The sequence below is a fragment of the Erinaceus europaeus genome, chromosome 2 (genome assembly GCF_950295315.1).
Source record: "Erinaceus europaeus chromosome 2, mEriEur2.1, whole genome shotgun sequence".
NCBI classification, from domain to species: Eukaryota; Metazoa; Chordata; class Mammalia; order Eulipotyphla; family Erinaceidae; genus Erinaceus; species Erinaceus europaeus.
Window position 1 is genome coordinate 185669466 of NC_080163.1, and position 13557 is coordinate 185683022.

General features: G+C 42.4%; 1 protein-coding gene across 17 annotated transcripts in view; it reads right to left on the reverse strand.

Annotated features, from left to right (window-relative positions):
• LOC132536803 (zinc finger protein 569) overlaps nt 1–8369 on the reverse strand; it is an 82014-nt gene extending 73645 nt beyond the window's left edge. For 7 of the 17 annotated variants that reach the window (XR_009548343.1, XR_009548342.1, XM_060185791.1 and 4 more), the window contains exons 1-2: nt 8234–8369; nt 6719–6769 (exon numbers count right to left, since the gene is read on the reverse strand). The gene's annotated coding sequence lies outside the window, so the exon portion shown is untranslated. The other 10 variants (XM_060185793.1, XM_060185804.1, XM_060185794.1 and 7 more) reach the window with 7 other exon arrangements.
• Between the last annotated feature and the right edge of the window lie 5188 nt (nt 8370–13557).

Sequence of the window (13557 nt, forward strand, 5' to 3'; positions counted from 1 at the left end):
AAATTTAGAATACTGTAAATGATGTCAAAGTGACACTAATCTATCTAAAGATGTTGGCAAGCCTATTACCATACAGTACACAGTGCCTGAAATACCATTAAGGGGTGGCTCCTTGTTTAGGTATGGAACCTAGGCACTATGGAAGCACTACTTGTACTTGACACTAACTGCAGGGGAGACAAGATTGCAAAGTACTGACCATGTACTAATTCCAAAAGAAAGAAGGGCAAAAAAAAAAAAACTTTAAATTGATAGTGTAAATTTTCTGGACTTTGTCCACATATTATTTAATTAGGAATCAATATCAAAGAAGAATTTCCAAATATTTACTATGGACAAATTCCTTAAAACACTAATTACCAAAAGAATAAACAGAAAACAAATTGATCTACAGATACACAACTGTTTTGTTGTTGCCACCAGGGCTCATTCCTTGGAGTCATTTTTTTTAGTTGGCTAGAAAGGGACAGAGAGGTAGAAAGACACCACAGCAGCAAACCTTCCTTCAACATGGTATGTGTGGGCTGGGCTGAAGCCTGGGTTGTACACATGGCCATAGATATTCAAGAGGCTGAGTTTTTTTTTAAGAGAAAAACACTCCACTCTGCCCATAAAGTACATCCAGGTGGCTTCACCAATAAATTGTACTAACATCTAAGTCATATATAAAACCATTCTTTCAAAAACTTTTTAGAAAGCAGAAAAGGAAGAAAACATTCTTATTTTAATATCAGATAAACATACCAAATCTGATAAAAACATAAGATATGTTTAGACCAGTAATACTCATAAATACACCCTCACAATTATAAAGTATATCAAAATGAATCCATCTGACTTTGGACTATGGTTTGTATAACCATAAGACATAATTCAATAAAAATGGAAGGGCAGTAACACAGAGGATTAAGCATACATGGTGCAAAGCCCAAGAACCTGCATAAGGATCCCGGTTCCAGCCCCCCCAATCCCCACCTGCAGAGAAGTCACTTCGTAAGTGGTGAAGCAGGTCTGCAGGTGTCTAGCTTTCTCTCCCCTTCTCTGTCTTTCCCTCTTCTCTCGATTTCTCTCTGTCCTATCCAACGGCAATGGCAACAATAACAATAACAACAACAAGGGCAATAAAATGGAAAATATGACCTTAAGGTGCAGTGGATTTGTGGTGCAGGCACCAAGCCCCAGCAATAAACCTGGAAGCAAGAAAAAAAAAAAATCTCTGGTGAGCCAAAGTAAAATGAACCAAAATCATCTGTGTAAAATACTAGCAAGATAAGTATAGAAAGGATGTTATTTGAGGTAGCAGGATTATAGTGCACTGGGAACAGTGCATACTTCATACACTAGCACCTAGGTTCAAGTCACAGCCACCACATGGGAGCACTACACATACAGGAAGCTTCCATAAGCAGTGCTTTGGTGTCTCTTCTCATTCTCTCTGTCTTCCCCTTTCTGTCTTTAATCTTCTATCTGAAATAAAGAGTCCACTGAGAATGGTGAAATCATGCAGGCATGAAGCCCTAATAATGGGGGAAAATACTTGTAGAATTAGTCTAACATATATTGTCGGGAAATTGTGAGGATGTGGTAGAGCCTGACAGGGCTTGACCTGAGGAGTGCATCTATCCTATCAGTCTCTCTCTCTACTGAGAGGTTGAGCAAGGAAGGACAGGAGTAACTCCAAAGGTTTGCCCTGTCTTATCAGACTCCCTGCCTCACAAAGCACCCTGCATTCCTGATACTATGTGTTGGGAATGCAGTTTGTTACTCAGTGAGACCTTTCCTTTTATAGTACACTCTAATTCCATCTCAGGTGGTTCACTTTCTAACAAAGTCCCAAAACCTAGATATACACCGGTTTCTGTGAGAGAGAGCATATGTTCACACGTATCCGTAAACTACTGCAAAATATATACCTGAAAGCAGAAGTACACTAGAGTTTGCAGTGAGTATCCCCCTAACACTTCCTCTCCACTATTCCAAGCTTTGGGTCCATGATTGCTCAAAAATTTGTTTGACTTCGTATGTTAACTCTCTTTTCAGTCACCAGGTTCCAGATGCCACCAGGATGCTGGCCAGGCTTCCCTGGATTGAAGACCCCACCAATGTGTCCTGGAGCTCAGCTTCCCCAGAGACACACCCTACTAGGGAAAGAGAGAGGCAGACTGGGAGTATGGACCGACCAGTCAACGCCCATGTTCAGCGGGGAAGCAATTACAGAAGCCAGACCTTCTACCTTCTGCAACCCACAATGACCCTGGGTCCATGCTCCCAGAGGGATGGAAAATGGGAAAGCTATCAGGGGAGGGGGTGGGATATGGAGATTGGGTGGTGGGAATTGTGTGGAGTTGTCCCCCTCCTACCCTATGGTTTTGTTAATTAATCCTTTCTTAAATAAAAAAATTAAAAAATAAATAAATAAATAAAAGTCCTGGCTCTCTGATTAATAAAGAATTGAATTGTCTCGCCATCACAAGTCTGTTCCTGAGTCATCTCCTTCACATCACTGAGTGAGTAGCAGTCCAGGCTGACTCTGATCATGTTCTCTCTAACCCAGAGAGTATGCGCCCAGGTAGAGGCACCTCCACACTAGCCCAGCAATATATAATATGAAACAATTATACACATATACAGACATCATGAAAAGCAAGTATGTTATTAGGAATGCATATTTTAAAAGCATAAAAATGAATGAAAATATAAAATCAAGGAAAACTTTATAACTTTCAACTCAACTGGAAATATTAGCATAAGCTTAGTATTTACTTTTCATCTCTTAAAAATATGCAGTTAGGGTATGGTGGAAGAGAACTGTGGGGGCTTGGTACAGAATGAAAGTATATGCCTATGATAGTGACTACATTGTAATTCACTAACCCCCTCAATGAAAATGTTAAAAAAATAATGTAGAGTTAATTATCTCTGTAAAGACCTACAAGCAGTAACAATCATAATAATGAGAATTCCTAATATCCTAATTGTGGCTTCTTAAAACCATTTCTCACTAAAAAGAGCCTGGGTTCCCTAGAGATAAGGCTGATGTTTGTGACAGGAAATAATAACAACATCCTGTCAAACCAGCAAGCTTAAAATTTATAAGATTACTGGGGACATGTCAAAAATAATCCAAAAGTAAACAAATCAGAGGAAGTACAAAGTACCCTATTTGCCATAGGTGGACAATTTGAATATTAATAGACTGAAGCATGTCAAGTATATTTAAATCCATAAGTTCACATGACTTAAGAAGAAAAATATAGGATAAACTTTGGAAGACATTGAAAAATGAGAGCAGGATCATTTTTATCCTACTTTTTTTTAAAGGTTTTTTTAAAAAATATTTATTTCCTTTTTGTTGCCCTTGTTGTTTTCATTGTTGTTGTAGCTATTGTTGTTGATGTCATTTTTGTTGGATAGGACAGAGAGAAATGGAGAGAGGAGGGGAACACAGAAAAGAGGAGAGAAAGACTCCTGCAGACCTGCTTCACTGCCTGTGAAAAGAACCTCCTGCAGGTGGGGAGCCGGGGGTCTGAACTGGGATCCTTATGCCGGTCCTTGCACTTTGCGCCAAGTGTGCTTAACCCGTTGCACCACCGCCCAACTCCCTATCCTACTTCTTTTATAAACTATACTTTAGAGTGACCAAGTTGAGTGCACATATTCAAGTCCCTAGTCCCTACTGCAGGGGGAAAACTTAAAGAGTGGTAAAGTAGTGTTGCGGTGTCTCTTTCCCTATCTCCTCCCTGTCTCTGTATTTCTCTGTCTCTATTCAATAAATAGTAAGTAGAGTAACCAAGACACTGATGAGAATATGGATCTCCTTATAAAAGTATTTCATCAAATAAATGCAAAAGGAATGACAGAACTGGAGTACCATTTTGCAACTGCAATGAAATGCAGGCTCTATATAAAGATGATCAAACTAAGTGGTAACACATATATGCAATCAACAAAATTCTGGATATGGCTAGCTTATATAAGAGAAACTGTTTCTGGAAAAAACTGTAAGAAAGACTTAACAGACATATGACACTATAGGAGAGTGAAGAGATAGTTCACCCACCTTATAGGGTGGGTATTTAGCCACATATGTGACCCAGATTCAAATTTCAGCTCCATGTGAGAATGCCACAGCACCATGGACAGTGAAGGCTGAATAAATGGTGGGGGTAGATAGCAAAATGGTTATGCAAACAGACTCTCATGCCTGAGGCTCCAAAGTCCCAGGTTCAATCCCCTGCACCACCATATGCCAGAGCTGAGCAGTTCTCTGGTAACATAATAATAATAAAATAATAATTTAAAATAAAATAAACACTTAAGGGGCTGGGTGGTGGCACATCTGGCTGAGTGGACATGTTGCAATGCGCAAGGACCCAAGCTTTGAAGAGGGTTAAACTGGGAACGGCTGCTGGCTATGATAACATCACACCAGAACTCATTCTTAACTTGGGCCCCGCGGCAAAGAAGTGGTTCACTTCATTCCTGTCCCACATCTTGGAATCTGAATCTATGCCCAAAATTTGGCGTCGTGCGAAGATAATAGCAGTTTTGAAACCAAAGAAAGACCCAACACTGGCAGCCAGCTATAGACCAATTTCTCTCCTCTCCGTGTGTTACAAACTCCTTGAGAGGCTGCTTCTGTCACGTATTTCTCATCTTACAGAGAAATTCCTATCACCCGCCCAAGCTGGTTTCCGCCCAGGAAGATCTACCTGCGAACAAGCCCTGGCCCTCTCAACTTACATTGAAAATGGATTCCAGAAGAATTTAAAGACAGGTGCTGTCTTTGTTGATCTCACAGCAGCCTATGACACGGTCTGGCACCGTGGTCTCCTAGTCAAGATCTCAAGATGCCTGCCTCCATGGGTGGCCAACACTATATCGTTTCTTCTCCAAAACAGAAGATTCCGGGTGCATCTGGGTGACAAGTCTAGCAGATGGAGACTTGTCTCAAGTGGCCTCCCCCAGGGCTCTGTTCTGGCTCCTACGCTATTTAATATTTACATCAATGACCTCCCAGAAACTTCTTCAAGGAAGTTCATCTACGCCGATGACATCTGCTGTGCAACTCAGGCATCCAAGTTCGACATCCTCGAGGAAACACTCACGAAAGACATGTCTCTGATATCTGATTACTGTAAAAAATGGCGACTAATCCCTAGCACTGCAAAAACGGTATCATCTGTTTTCCATCTACACCATGCCTCGGCCTCACGTGAGCTTAATGTGCAGCTTGGCGGTACGAGAATCCGGCATGAAGCCCAGCCAGTCTATCTTGGTGTTACTCTCGATCGCACCCTGTCATTTCAGGAACATCTCATAAAAACTGCAGCAAAGGTGGGCGCGAGGAATAACATCATTGCAAGACTGGCCAGCTCCTCATGGGGTGTGAGCGCTTCCACACTACGATCATCATCTCTGGCATTATGCTATTCCACTGCAGAATACTGTGCCCCAGGATGGTTCCGTAGCCCCCATGTCCACTTGGTCGATTCCAAATTATATTCCTCCGTGAGGATAATTTCTGGAACCATCCGTTCCACCCCAGTTCCATGGCTGCCAGTTCTTAGCAACATCACCCTGCCAGATATTCGTCAGGATGCGGCATCATCTAAGTTCATTTCCCACGTCTTCGCTCGACCAGACCTGCCAATATACGCGGATATCTTCGCCCACCCTGTCCAACGCTTGACGTCTCGTCACCCAATCTGGTCCCCTACGCCTACACCGAACTTCTCTGTTCCAGACTCTTGGAAACAGAGTTGGCAGTCAGCTGAGGTAAAGAACAAACACCTCATCACAGACCCCTGCGAGCGTCAACCCGGCTTTGACCTAGCACGTTATGATTGGGCCCTCCTCAATCGCTATCGAACAGGCCATGGCTGGTGCGCCGCTATGTTCCATCGCTGGGGAGCCAGAGACGACCCGAACTGCCCCTGCGGCTCCAGACAGACTATGACCCACATAGTCAACGACTGCCACCTCTCCAGATTCAAAGGAGGTCTCGAAACTTGACATCAGGCTCAACCTGACGCTGTTGACTGGCTACGGAAGAAGGGCAAACGCTAGAAGAAGAAGGACCCAAGCTCAAGCCCCTGGCCCCCCACCTGCTGATGGAAAGCTTCATGAGTGGTAAAACAGGGCTGCAGGTTTCTTGCTTCTCACCCTTTATATCTCCCCCTCCCTTCTCAATTTCTCTCTGTCTCTATCCAATAATAAATAAATACATGAAAATATTTGGGAGTAGATAGCATAATGGTTATGCAAAGAGACTTTCATGCCTGAGGATCAGAAATTGCAGGTTCAATCCCCCACACCACCATGAGCCAGAGCTGAGCAGTGCTCTGGTTAAAAAAAAAAAAAAAAAAAAAAAAGACTGAGTAAATGAAGATTGGTAACTGACACCTTTTGAAAGAGATATATGATGGTTTATTATACTTTGATATATAGGTCTGAAAAAAATTTAAACTTAGACTCTGGCTGTGTCAGAAATAACACAGTAGAGCTCTCCTTTTAAAAATTATTAATCTCAAGTTCATACTCAAACCACCATAAGTAAGTACCTAGTACAACATATTACACATATTTCTTATTTCCAATCTACATAAAATTTACCGGCCCCTCCATCATTTGGAAAAGGACTATCTAAAAAATTCAAAAATAAGACAAAAATTCCTGTCTTGAAAAAAGAAAGGCATTTCTGGAAATAGCTACTCACCTTACACTTTACTTTTGAATGTACAACTGCCATTCTTTCTTCTTCTGAGTCCTACAATCAGGCAAAGAAAACAGAACCATGAGATAGTGTCACAATTTTTTTAGGGTATATTCTTAACTTAGAACACACTCCTTCCCCCATTATCCCAGCTGCCCTTCACTTAACACAGAGGAAAGTCAGGAAGCAGTTCTGTAGTTTCTGTATCAGAAAGAAGAGACAAGATCATAGCTGTCTTGGATTAGAATTTATTTCTGGGTTCAAAACTGTCCACTGGAGACACAGCGTTACAGATTCTGAAGTGCACAACTGGTTCTGGAATTAATCCTGTTCCTGAAACCCCGTGACACTTCTAAGTAGTATCTCTCAAAGGTGCTATCAGTTCTAAAGTTTTCATCAAAGACTAGGTCTGTGGTTTAGAAATAACTCTTGTTTCATTCAGGGACTCAAATTTCCAGTTTCCTTCCATCCTGTCACTCCTCTATGCCCAATACCCTTAACGCTATAATATAAAAGGGTAACCTACAACTATGATAAGGCCGGGGTGAACCCAGAAATGAGTTGTGTGAGTGGGAGAGGGCAAAAGACAAAAGAAGTCAAATACACAGAGGAGGACCAAGCCACACAGCAACTCAAGCTCCAAGGCAGGTTCAGTTCCTGAATGAGCCCCAGAAAATACCACAAGTCAGTTTTGTCTCTGTATCCCACTTAGCTCCCCTATTTTATTTTTATAAAACATATAAATGACCACACGGAGTCACATGGCCAGAATTACAATCACTCAATAGATGCTCTATCACAGACAGGAGAGGACACTCTGATTCCAAGCACGCACACGGAGCTGTGTGACTGCACACACAATCCCACGCGTGCACAGTCACCCAGCCCAGTAAGGGAAACACCACCAGGTACCAAGTCAAGGAACCAAGGGCTGACAGTGTGTCCCCGCAGCACTGTCCACACCGTCCAGAGCAAAGCCCAGCAACACACAGTACGCTACTGGGTGGGGGGTGGGGGGGGGCAGGCGGTGGTGCACCTGGTTAAGCACACGCATTACAGTGTGCAAGGACCCGGGTTCAAGCCCCTGCTCTCCACCTGCAGGGGGAAAGCTTCACGAGAGGGCTGCGGGTGTCTGTCTCTCTCCCTTTCTATCTCCACCTCCCCTCTCAATTTCTGTGTCTCTATCCAATAATAAAGAAATAGATTAACTATTACAGACAGGGTGCTAGGCACATACACACCCTCCAGGCTACACAAGTACAAGCAGACGCCCGTCTCAGGGGCACTCTGACACGCCTCACAAGCAAACCTCCGCACACGTGTCGCACAGTCGCACCGTCAGAACCTGCGCCGCGGGTGGCGGCAGCTCTCCCACCCTCGCGCCGCGCGGCGGCTCACACACACCCAGGCGGCACACGCCCATTCGCTCGCCCTACAGGCTGGGCTCACACACTGCAGCGGGAGGACCGGCCTCACACGCAGCTCCAGCGGCACTTTGTCAGTCCTGACGCTCCAGACCTTCTCAACTCCACACAGGGAGCCTGTCAGCGCCCCGAATCCCGCGGCTGCAGTTCCAGCAAGGTGTCAGATCCCTCCGCCCCGCGGGAGGGCCTAACGCGTTCACTGCCACACGGTGCTTTCATCCCGCTAAGGCCCCGAATCTCGGGGGGGGGGGGGGAAGAACGGAAATGACGCGTTTCAGGACGTGGTGCCTCTGGGAAATGTAGTTCGGCACTGGAAAAACTGTGATCCGTGGGCCTGGTCCGGAGTCCTGGTCGTGGGACCGGAAGTTCATACCACTCGCCCAGATGGCCGGAGATTTCTGGGCTACACCATCAGCGTTCGGTGTGCCGGCGCCCTGCGGCTCTTTTCGAGCCTTAAGGAGTACGGGGTGCTGTAGGGGTTACATTATGCCAAACTCAGATCAAGCGCCTTCTTGTCCCCACCTGCAAGGAGCAATCATCTCCCCTCCCCCCAATATCTCTCTGTTCTAGCCTATCCTATAAAAGGGAAATCAAAGCAAAAACAGCCAGGATGTCAGGCTCTTGAACACGCTGTTTGATGATTTGGAAAACGTAGTATATCTTATCGTAGATAATGTCAGGGGCTCAGCGGGTTAAGCGCTGTCAGGTACAAGAACATTATTCCTGAACAAATTTGTGGTGACTTATGCCCAAACCTAGAATAGCCCAAACCTAAAGTAGAATATTAATGAGGACTGTGAACTTAGAATAATACTAAAGTATGTGTTTGAAATAATATGGATATATAAGAAGTATGTACTTGAAATAATATGTACTTGAAACAATAATATATACTTGAAATAATTATATGTACTTTAAACAACAATATGTACTTGAAACAATATTATGTACTTGAAATAATAAGTGTGTATTTAGGACATATATAAGAAGTGTGAGAATATAAAGTGTTAGCGAGCATAAATCAAACCACCATCCACTGCAAGGAAGTAAAGATGTTTATTGACGAATTGCAATCCGGCCGAGATGGAGACTGGCAGCAGTCTACCAAGCTCGACCCTGAACAGGGCTCAAACCACACAATTTATAGAAATCCAGCACACTCAGGAAGGGGACACACTCCATTTTAACAATCTATACCCAATTATATGTCATAGAAAACGTGGAATCCAATCATTTCAAACCTAGCAAAAAGCGGGACCCATTCAAAGCAAAGTGCGGGCTAATTTCAAACATTGCAAGATCACACAACCAATAAGACTTAACCAGTTACTAGGCCCTTTCATCCCCCTTCCATCTCACCAGGCCATCTGGTGACCAGTATACTGCTGGGGCTATGCAGAGGTCTTGATAAAACCAGTCTCTAGGCAGGGCCTCCAGCCCTCCTACAGAACTTCTGCGAAACACCTGATGGCCTTCACTGATTAGTTCTGTTTCTCAAGGAGAGAGAGCAAGGGGCTCTCCACTTCACTCAGCAAAACAGCTCAACTCTAAAGAAAAAAAAGGAACTTAACACTAAAACCTAAAAAGAAACTTAACCAAGAAATATATCAATAAATCATTAATATTGAAGAGGGGGTTCCAATGTAACAGCATGTTATTGCCTGTCACATTAAGTGTGAAAGTATTCCTTTGAGTGTGAAATGTTTTAGTAGATTAATAATATTAGGATAAGTTGTTTAAGTTTAGAGTGCCTGATAAAGTTGAAGTGAATATTCAAGTGTGAGAATATTATTTTGAATTTGAAATATGAAAAGGCTTATTTGAATGATGAAACACTGTTAAAATTAAAGTATTAAAATACCTTTGAGTTTTAAGTGACAAAGTGAAGATAAACTTAGAACCTTGGCCCCGAAGCCCTGCAGGCCTGCATTAGATAAGTAGACGCCCTGACATGTCCCTGCACCCGCGTAAGATAAAGTCCCGTGCAGAGCAACCCTAAGGTAGCCCCCTCAATTCTTTGAAATGCCCCCACAGGCCAGCATAAGTCTTATGCAGGGTAAGCCCAATGTGGTCCCAGAGTTCTCTGAAATGCCCCATACACCAGCACAAGATAAAGTCTTGTGCAGGGCAAGCCCCACATCTGTATAGCCTGATAAAGTTAGACCTACGTGTCAGGAAGACCCCCAACTCTCATTGGCTGGAAATTACCTAACCCACACTCCAGTTTAGCTCAAGGATAAAAACCCCGGACTTATGGACATGGAGGGCAACTTCTGAACTGCATGCTAGCTTGTAAGTTTAGAAGCTCCCATCCAGCATATCCCGTGGAAATCAACACACCGACGGCCACGGAGGTATCTGCAAATTCCCGGACCAGACCTGGACCAGATCAGGACCAGATCCGGACCAGATCGGGATCAGGACTGGACCAGATCAGGACCAGACCCAGGAACCATCCGGACCTGAACTCTAACCAGACCAGCCTCGTCAACCTGAGGACATCATTTGTCGTGACCTTACCTGCGCTCCTACCTGTTTTAAACCGAGGAGGTATTTGGGGATGCATAGTTATAATTATAATAATTTGATGTTAGAAATATTGTGAGCTTTTTTGAATAGTATTTCAATAAGTTAGAATGTGTTGTTAGCGTATAATGTGGTGTTAGAGCGCCACCTAGTGTCAATAAAGTAGTACTACAGTACTTATAAAAAAATAACAGCCTCGGTTTTCATTGGCAGAATTCTTTACCATACTTAATCATTATAAGGGTCATATTTTTGGTCAAATGCTCACGACAAGCTGGCGTAGTCGGTAGACCGATGGGAATAAGGCAGAACATTAATTAATTAATAAATGGGGTCAAAATATATAAATTTTATATGCCGGATGAATTAATTGACAATTTGGCTTGCTAAAAGAAATTAATGGGAATTAGAATTCGGATTTTTCCGACCCAAGCGCGGATGCCCTACAGTCTTCTCTCTAAAACCCAGAGTCCACCACCTGTCCGAAGTCACCAGGGTCATATTTTTTCAGTCAGTTTCTTGCCAAAGGAACCATCAGCCTAGGATTTCTCACAGAGAGACTATAAGGTCACTCATCAATGAAACTGAAGTTCTTTGGTTACTAAAAAAGTGACATGAAGAGGACCCTATGGATGTTGAAGTATTTATGAGTGAAATAATGTTAAAAAATTAAAAGGTAGACAGATAACTTTTAAGAAGAAGCAAAATAGGGATGTAGTGGCTGTGCACTATTTTTAATTTTCTATGGTTTTAGAACTCTTTCAAAAGAAAAATTGAAAAATATAGCAGACTCACAAGTAAAAATAAGAATATTTTTTAAATGAGAATAATCTTGGGTTTTATGAAACAGTCAAGGTAGATAATTTTGAGTCTATAAACGTAAAAAAAAAACCTGTGTAAGAATGTATTCAAAATAAAAAGATAAAAGCCAAAGAGCTAGCTCACTGAGCAGTGTGTGTGCTTTTTGTTGTGAGCATGACCCAAGTGTGAACCCTGGCATCTCATAGGAATACCTTAGCACTAGGGAAAGCTATAATGCTATTGTGTTTCTCCCTATCCTTGTGTGTCTCTAATTGGAGGGGAGGTGGCATGCATGCCCAAGATTTTAGATCCACATCAAACAGACAGACAAATTATAGGGGTCTGGAGCTAGCTCATCCAGTAGAGTACACCACTTATTGTACCTAAACACCTAGGTTCAAGTCCCCAGCCACTACATGAAAGCACCATTAAAAGTGCTTCACAAGCAGTAGAGCCGTACTGTGGTGTCTCTCTTCTCTGGTCCCCATCTTCTAGCTAACAACAACAGAACAAAAGAGTTCACAGGAAGTAGTGTGATCATGTAGGCCTGAGACCGCAATGAAAAATCTTGACAAAAAACAAATACAAAAGATAGACATACATACCCCAAACATCTACTGCAAATTACATGAAAAACAGTACAACATAAATAGGACAAAGACTATATATATCTCAGATGGATAATCAGTGAAAACATTTGTTCAGTCAGCCTGGTGAAAAATTTAAATTAAAGCAATATTTTTCACTAGAACAACTGGCAGTAGCACTAGATGCTATTACATAGTGGGGAAATGTGCAATTCAGCACATTGCCAATGATGGTAAATGTAATATGACAAATATAATCAATCATTAGCTGTTATAATAAATGCACATGTTTTGATCAATATATCTAATGTATAAAAGTACTACAAGGGAGTCGGGCGGTAGCGCAGTGGGCTAAGCGCAGGTGGCGCAAAGCACAAGGACCCGCATAAGGATCCCGGTTCAAGCCCCGGGCTCCCCACCTTCAGGGGAGTTGCTTCACAAGCAGTGAAGAAAGTCTGCAGGTGTCTTTTCTTTCTCTCCCTCTCTGTCTTCCCCTCCTCTCTCCATTTCTCTCTGTCCTATCCAACAACGATGACATCAATCATAACTACAACAATAAAACAACAAGGGCAACAAAAGGGAATAAATAATAAATAAAAGTACTACACAATTACAATTTACAGAAATGAAAACACCTATGCAAGTATTTATGTAGAAAGATGTTTATTGACAAGTTAGGAATAGCAAAGAACTGGCAATCACATGGATGTTCAACAACAGAGTATACATCTGAATATGTGATATTCACACAGATGTATGATTTGGCATTAACCAATACTAAATTGAAATGGTTACATATACATGCAGCTGGGAAATTGTCCACTTTGGAATACAAGAAGAGTTTCATATTTATTTTCATACAATAATCTTTTAAAATATATAAATATCCACAAATAAATAATCACATGTATAGAACTAAGCAGAAAGAAGCCTATGGAAAGGTAGTTACTAGGCTTTAAGTCAGCTAGTTTAGGAAGTCAGATTTTTTTCTTTATAAATAACTACTGTCTTCTTTTGTGATGGAATACATATGTGATTTAAGGATAGTAATTTTGTCAAATATGAAAAAAAAATTTCCACAGTTTAATTTTGTGAAGTAAAAGACTATTAGAAGAATAAACTAATGGAATAATAGCCTATTTGGTGGTCCGGGAGGTGGTGCAGTAGATAAGGCATTGGATTCTCAGGCATGAAGTCCTGAGTTCAATCCCCAGCTGCATACATACCAGAGTGAGGTCTGGTTCTTTCTCTCTCTCCTATCATTTCTCATGAATCAATAAATAAAATCTTTTAAAAAATAATAGCCTGGATTGAAGACCCCACCAATGTGTCCTGGAGCTCAGCTTCCCCAGAGACCCACCCTACTAGGGAGAGAGAGAGACAGGCTGGGAGTATGGACCGACCAGTCAACGCCCATGTTCAGCGGGGAAGCAATTACAGAAGCCAGACCTTCTACCTTCTGCAACCCACAATGACCCTGGGTCCATGCTCCCAGAGGGATAGA